Source organism: Pteropus vampyrus, unplaced genomic scaffold, assembly GCF_000151845.1.
Source record: "Pteropus vampyrus isolate Shadow unplaced genomic scaffold, Pvam_2.0 Scaffold310, whole genome shotgun sequence".
NCBI lineage: Eukaryota > Metazoa > Chordata > Mammalia > Chiroptera > Pteropodidae > Pteropus > Pteropus vampyrus.
The window spans coordinates 1,562,827-1,570,983 of record NW_011889091.1 but is presented as its reverse complement, the minus strand read 5'-3'; the positions used below and the strand labels follow the sequence as shown (position 1 = coordinate 1,570,983).

Genomic DNA, 8,157 nt, shown 5'->3' with positions numbered 1-8,157 from the left:
AAAACTCACCCAAAGGCACACACTTGGAAGATTGTGGAGCCAGGACTAGACCCAGTATTCTCTCTACTAGATTGTTCTGCCTTTCAGAATTAAGGACAGATCAGATGATAAGATCATTCCTGATCGAGCACATGACAGGTTAAAGCTGGAAGGGTCCCTTCTCTGTATCTAATTTAATTCCTACCTTCTTAGACATTCAGTCAATGTGTCTAATTAGAAAAATGCAAATTATTTGACTGTATACCTATAAATATTATCCCTGGAAAGAAGAGGAACATTTGGTAAATGTACAAAAATATGGAGAAAATTTGCATGTTATCCTCGTGTAGAGGCCATGTTAATCTTCTCTGTATTGTTCCAATTTTAGTATACATGCTGGCAAGCAATCTCCAGAATATTTTAAAGTGAATATACTGCAATAGAAAATACCAAAGTGAATCACATATAGTAAAGATAAGTATTGTTTTGTGATACTTTTGCGTTAGTTGATTATATGTGTAGACATTATAGGTCAAGATATAAAATTTATTTCATGCTGTGGATTGTGTTAATGAATGTTGAAAAGCCACTGGTATAGCGGAAAGAGCACTGGAAAGTGGGTTCAATTACTTGATTTTAGTCATTGCTCTGCCAACAACTATCTGGTGAGCTTGGCCAGGGAACTTAAGCCTACGTGGCTTTCATTTCCTTATATACATGAGCAGGTCAAACTAGGTCTTTTGACATCTTTTCCTCTAAGACTGTATCAATCTGGCGATTCTTTCACATCATCGATGAAACACAAAAGTCTTCTACATGAGGAAGATGGGTGGAGAGAGGTGGCAGGAGCAGGAACGGCAAACCAGAGCCAGGTACAGTCATGTGATTTTATTCCACAGCAGCTGCTGTCCCGGTGCTCATTCTTGTTGCTTGTCATCACGCTGGTAGCACCCCAAGATGCTGCTGCCATGAGGGCGTGAATGATGATCTTGGTTAAATCCAAGTTGGAATCTGTGGACAGCAGGTGAAGACTGCCAAACACACACACCTGGTACCACCGCTTGGCACTGCGAGGGTCTCAGAAGCAGTTCTTGATGACAAGCATGATAAATACACCAAGGGGGAAGCAGAGGAAAGGCAGCTTAAATAGAACAAGCTGAAACTTAGGAACCATATTCCCTCTACAATCTATGTGGCCCTGAAGTAATAAAGACCTTCTTTAGGAAAGAAAAAAGAAACGAGAGCAATTTCAGAAAATATGCAATGTGAAATGCGTAATATAACTTTTTCTGGTGTAGACTAGCACTTAGTTTTCTGTAAAGAACACGGACCTGTTATCGCTTTCTATTCATTTGACGAATAAGATACAAAGTTAATTTTATGGTGGAGAAACACTCAAGAGGTTGCTTGCTTTTTGTCCCTATAGATGATATCTTTGATCTTAGCACATAGGATGTGTATGTGTATACACACACCACATACACACACAAGAGCTGATAAATGCATTAAATGCATAAATTATTTATTGGTCCTGGGACAGCACGCAATATGACAAGAAATGAGATGTATCTGTGTGATATGTACGCATGTGTAGAAATTGAAGGGGTATTTTTTTCCTCAGGTAGAAACATAAGGCCAGAAAACATTCTGTCTTGGAAGAACAAAAGTACAAAGACGTTCCGACAATTGAAGGTTACAGTTTTGCACAATTGCTTATTATTCATTGCATTTGGAAATAGGATGTGGAGAAGGCAGCCACCCCTCCGTGCCTGGATCTCTTCAGCACGCTTCAATTTAGTGTCACCTGCTAGGTAAAATTTAACAAGGTGTGTCTGTTGGCCTGCAAAAATCTGGGTGACAGGAGACTGGTGTGTCAGGAAGAAGATCAAAAATGGGCTTGGTTGTTGTTGAACACTGTGTACTTTCAAAGAAATGAATGAATAATTTAAGTCATTTTAGTACTTGCAGAGGGCACTGAATGGACAGCTCTGGGGTCCCAAGGCCTGTGTGCTGCCCGGATGCACCATAGGTACAAACTAGAAGCGACACCCCCACCCCCGCAGATAAGCCTCTGCCTGTCTCGCTGGCCAGACTGAGGAGAAAGCGCAGTCGGGTGGCTGGGTCCCAGCACGACATGGCTGTGCAGGAGGCACTGCTGGACGGAGTGGGGAGGAGACGTACTTGCTAGACTCTCCTTCTGTGTAGGTGACTGGAGAGGTTGAAGAGATGAACACCTTTCTGGTCATGAGCCACCATGACTGGAACTAAACCCGTGAAACTAATGTGGGATGATGACATAGTAATTTCTTCAGCTACTCTTTGCTTCCAAATGACAAAAACAAAACAAAATCCAACACCAAAACAAAAAATAGCTCAGAACAAAGTCCCAACAACAGGGGGCAAAAAAAATCTCCAGCCCTTCCTAACCAAGGGGCCGTTATTTTTGGCTGTGGGCTGGGCTGGTGAGACGCTCTTTGGCCGGCTGTCACTGTGCACAGCCGTCTGACTGGAATTTTTGTGAACCGGGAAAGAGATGGTTATATTTGGCCTCTGGAAGGGAAGTTGCTGAGATAGAGAGGCAGCTTTGGGTCATAGGGTTTGAGGCCATGCCAACAGGAGGGGAAGCAACTCACCATTTCCAGCTGAGGAAGTGGGTGGGACAAGCCAGCCGAACCCTCTGTCAGGTTCTGCAGGAGACACGCCACAGCACTGCCAAGGAGTCTGTTCCAGTCTGGTGAGACTCGCTGCCTCTGGCTGAGCGGGCAGGGAGGGCCAGCATGGGCGCAGCTACGTGCCTGTGAGGCAGGATTCATTTCGGTCTGTTTCTTCGCTTAGCCCATGGTGCTCAGGCTAGGCTATCTCCACCACCTTGAATTCTTGGAAGTTTCCAGACTTTGTTTACTAGTCATTATTCACATACCCTGTGTTCGCTGCTGGATCTGAGTGCTATGGTTTGCCTTTATGATCCACGTAGCTTCCACACACAAGGACATTTTAAAAATTCAAATATGCACTTGGTTGCCTTCTTCCTTTAAGCTCTGGGTGATGTATATATAAAATAAATTATTAAATCTTCAGTTGTGTTATAAAAAGAATGACACTCGAGTCATGATTGAAAAACAAGATTATTGTTTATGAATATACCACTAAAATATGCATTTTGTAAGGCTCATTGATTTATTTCCAATTCGAGAAACCACATAGACATACAAGATGGTTCATTAGATATTCATTATACCTCCTTAGCTGCTTTTATTAGAAGTGCCCACAGTGCCAACGGTAAGGCTGACGTTTTCAAGGGTTGAGTCAATGCTTGAAACTCATCAATTTCTTATAGGCAGTTTTGGTTTAAGGTATTTTGATGATTTTATAGAAATGCTTTACCCCATTAAAAAGCTATAACTTAAACTGTGGAGCAGGGCAGGCACACATTAGATGATAAATGGCTTTGTGTAAGAGATTTCAAATTTGTCAAATCTGCATTAAAGAACTATATTTGAAATTGGTTAGAAGGTTGGGTGAATTCTCCAGGTAAAAATGACATTTGTTTTATGGATCCCTCCAAAACAATCCCCCCAGAGTTTTCATTTGAATAAATCACATCCAAGTTCAGCACTCCAGAAACAGCTACCACGGTAGTATTGCATTAGCTGCTTTTCTGTTTCCTCTTTTTAGAAAAAAGGGCTCGATTTCATCTGTAAAAGAAGTGAGACGGGATAACCTGAAGGTGTGAATTTTTATCCCTTCTCATTCATTCCTTCCTTCATTCATTCCACACTTATTTATTGAATAGGTGTGGGCATGTCCTGGCACTAGAGAAATAGCAACATACAAAACCTAGACCTGGTTCTCAGAGAGATGACATAGGAGAGACAATAAATAAGATAAATTCATGAATTGACCAGCACACCAAAGGCAGCAAAGGAGAGTACTGTGTTGAAAAATTATTGGGCAGGTGGCTCCAAGCCTCTTTGAGCAAGGGTTGTTTCAGCCAAGGAGAAGCCACTTGAGCAAACATCTAGAAGAGGAGCACTCCAGGAAGAGGGACCAGCCACAGTTGTGGCAGCGCAGTAGCGTGTGCGAGGAAGAGAAAGGCCTAAGTGTCTTTTTCGTGGGTGCTTTTTCCCCACCTCTAGAGTTGTGAACACTCTGCTGCATGAAAAATGAATGAGGCCAAGTGTGCAGAAGGGAGGGAGACAGGAGGGTTGGTTAGGAACATGGTTTGGGCGGGTAGGCACGTTAAGGTAGACCAGGCGACCTGCACTAATGAGTAAGCCCACATCTCAGTGGCTAATCAAGCATATGTTTCTGCCCTGCCTGGGTCACGGTCTGGTGCGGGTCTCATGGCTCCTCTCTGAGCAAGTAAGCAGATTCTTGTCATTATGTGTCTCCACCTTCTCAAAATCGAGAGAGGAGAACGAGTGGAAGGCTGGATTGGATGTTTTAGGGGACAGGGCTATACTGGCCACTTGACTAGAACTCAGGTCCATGACTCAAGTCTAACTGTAAAGGAGGTTGGGAAACGTGGTTGTCCTTTGTGCTGAGGGAGAAGTAGCTGAATCGGGGAGCATCGAGCCAGTTTTGGCCACATGAGAGGAAGGAGGAAAAGAGGGGATCCTGCTACTCTTCCCGTATCCTGAAGATCCATCTTCCATCTTGGCCAGGAGTGCTGGCAAAGGGGCTGGGATGGAGAGGGAATGTCCTCACAACGAAGACGCCTCGCCGTCCCGCCACACAGAGAAGAAAGCGGGGAGAAAGCCATAGTTTCAGCCCTGGACAGGAGCTTGCCTAGATACCCCGTCCCTCACCTTTAGGCTCAAAATAAATCATTTTACTGCTTGTTAAGAGTCTGGAGGAGAAGCCAGGTTGATATTAGAGACCCCTGTCTCCTCTTGCCGGCCTTCGAGACTTCCTTCCGTGTGACCTTACCCCATGTTGATCCAGCTCTACTGCTCCCATCTCAGACCACCCACTCTCAGCAGGCCTGACTTCTTAAACCTTTCTTCCAACCGAGGATGGACACTTTATCCCCTGTCTTCTCACCATTCTTCTCCTGCAGTCTAACAAGTCCTGCCAGCCTTTTTATCTCTGTGGAACCTTCCCTGCATTCTCAGGCTTCTGTGAAGTGCAGTCACAAAGAGGCCGTCTATCTCTTCCATCCACCCTTCAGATCTGCTCAGGTGGGTCCCTATTTCTCATCCTTCAGAGACCTGTCACGCAGATCCTATCGCTTTCTGGATCACTTCCAACTATTAGAATAGCCTCAATTTTGAAAGTGAAATTTATTTTCAAGTCTTAAAAGTCCAGCTGAGTCTAACGTAAAACTTCAATCTCACCTCCAAATCAAAGGTATTCACCTAAGCTTAAGCTCAGGGATGTGCAGCTGGTTTGTTGTTTTTTCCTCCCTCTACCTCATCTCCCTTCTGACTCTTCCAGGGTCTAAGTCCATATTAGTGATATTAGAGGAAGAGGGACAAAAATATATCTCACATCAAGACTTCCTCCTGGACAATGTTGAGAGGCCACGCAATGCTGGTGGGGACCATCATCTGTTTTCTCACGGGGCACATTTTTGGGTACCTTTAAGAGCCTCCTCCCACTCATCATATAAAACTCGCACCCCCTTCCCATTACTCTGCTCCAGTTATTCTGGTCTTCTTTCTGTTTCTCAACAATGACATGTTTCTTCTTTCTTTAGAGCCTTTGCAGTTTCATATCCTTTGCCCGGAACCCCTCCCCTCCCCCCGCCCCCCAGCCCCTTGCTTAGGTAACTCTTAGTCATCTTTTAAATCTCAACTCAAGCAGTAATTCTTTAGAGAAGGCTGACCTGAACTCTCAGCTCAGGGCAGGCCCCAATCACGTAATGAAGACATTAATTGTGTAAATAATTATTTAACATCTGTCTTCCCTGCTTGAATGTGGATTCCAAAGAGGCTCAATAAATAGATATTTGTAGAAAGACAGAATAAATGGATTCTGTTCATGATCACTTTGACATGCCAAACAGGTAGTAGGTACTCAATATTTGTGGAACTGACTTGAAACTGAAGGCAGGAGCCATGCCTATTAATTTCTCAATTTACTATGTGACTTAGCACATAGTAGGATATCAGTAAACGTCTGTTACTCAGTGTTTTTGAACCAGCTCTTCAGAGTTAACTCAAGCAGTGGAGAATTGGCTGGAATGCAATTCTGACCTGTGCTGGATGGATGGCCCTCAATGTCTGCAGAAGAGCTGCTCCGTCATCTTCGCTGAGCTGGACGTCTCGTCCCCTGACTTCATATTCTATAGCCTGGCAGGAGCGTGGAGACATGGATAACGTGACCATAGATCCAAAGAATGACAATTTCTAATAATTTAGCCTTCTGTTCCTGTTGGTACCTTTATTTCTCTATCGGCCCAACCAAGCCAGCTCTTGGTTCTCCAAACAGGGTCACCATGGGCACCTTCAACCTGACTTGCATGGAGACTTGTTTTATTAGTCACAATTAGTTGCAGGTGCAAAGACTGAGGCCACAACTAACTATATCTGGAATCACCTCCTTACATGTGAAATTAAACACTTGCACACTCAGAATTAGGTTCAAGTGGCTAATTGCACCCGGAAGTAGGTAATTGCAGGTGCAATTAGCTGAAAGTGCAATTTTTCACCCGAGACTAATTGCTCCCAAGTAAGGAGATAGGGACTGGAAACTCAGCACTGAGTGGATGTGTGGTTATTACAACCACCTGTGATTTTAATGGCCCTTCCCCTCCTGACTTAGTGTGGCGGCCTCCCTTTGGTCTTTACGAGCAGTTAGGTTGTCCAGCTCCTTCTGTGTATTTGTTCTGTAGTATGCTCTTCTCCAGTTGGGTCTTCTTCCCCTGTCAAGATGCTCTTTCTTCAGGAGTTCTGGAATCTCTGGCTTTTAAAAAGATATATGTTCCTTCACTATTCATCTGTACCTAAAACCCATCGGAATATAAGAAATGGTCAAAACTTAGACAGCTTAGTGGGAGGTAACTTCCAATTAGGTCTTGAACACAGCTCCTTGATGATTGTCATTTGAATGTGACAGATGAAAGCTCTTCTTGCCACCCCAGGCGAGGAGGAGGTGGCTTACTCCATCAGGCTACCCAGAAGCCTGTCTTCACTAGCAGGTTCAAACTGACACATCTTTTCCTAATAGCTTTTCTCAGTATATATCAGTATAGGAGTCCAATCAGGAAAACAGAAATCACCATAGTTTTTTTTAAAAAAAAAATATTCTAAAATTAAAGCATAATTGGAAAACATTCAATGAATTTTAATTTAAATTCAACACAGTAAAACTAACCAAGGAAACCAAAACTGTTAGTACCACTCTAGAAAGTGTTTTGATCATACAAATCTTATTTAGGTAAGGAGTTTATCCCCATAGTTATTTTAACAGAGAGAATTTAATAAAGGGAATGAATTAACCTGGTGTTAGCAGACTGAAAGGGCAAAGAAGAAACCCTGAGGTATCTCAGAGGTATTAACCATAGGAACCAGCTACCATCCCAAGGAATGAAGAAACAGCCTGGGGTTATTAGCACCTAGAAGCGTGGGGAAGGGGCCCTGTGGAGGGCTGATGCGGGGCTGGCTCTGTGCCTCGGCAGCTCGGAGGAGGGATCGCACGGAGCTGGGACCCTGCAGACTGGGACCAAAAGTTTGAGTAGGGCTGTTGCCCAGCCGGTACTGCACTGTGGGCAACCCCACACTGCAACACACTTCATGAGGAAGGAAAAATGCCTGCACAGTGTGCCATGGAGCTTGGGGCTTGTGGTCTTGGCCCTGATGAAACCAGGATGGAGCTGCCTTGATAAAAGCAGGGGAAGTGGCATCTGCAGAAAAGAAGTTCTGAAGAAGCATGAAAAGGGCAAATTTGAGCCTGTGCAGACCGTGCGCTTTCAAGAGTGTCTTTTTCTCTATGTCTAGCATTTTGCTTCAGATGACCTTATTCATTTTATCACCAAGAAAATGTGTGTGTGTATGTGCGTGTGCGTGTGTGTGTGTGTGTGTGTGAGAGACAGAGAGAGACAGAGAGAGACAGAGAGAGACAGAGAGAGACAGAGAGAGACAGAGACAGAGCAAGGGAGACCGAGACAGAGAGAGAAGGAGAGAGGGAACATGGCTGTCATACTGAACGCAAGCCAGTGGTGGTCTTAAGATGGTG

The 8,157-nt window shown here is 44.2% G+C and overlaps 1 pseudogene; it reads right to left on the bottom strand.

The window, feature by feature from the left end:
• Positions 1–291: 291 nt before the first annotated feature.
• Positions 292–386, bottom strand: LOC111730378 (annotated as a pseudogene).
• Positions 387–8,157: the final 7,771 nt, after the last annotated feature.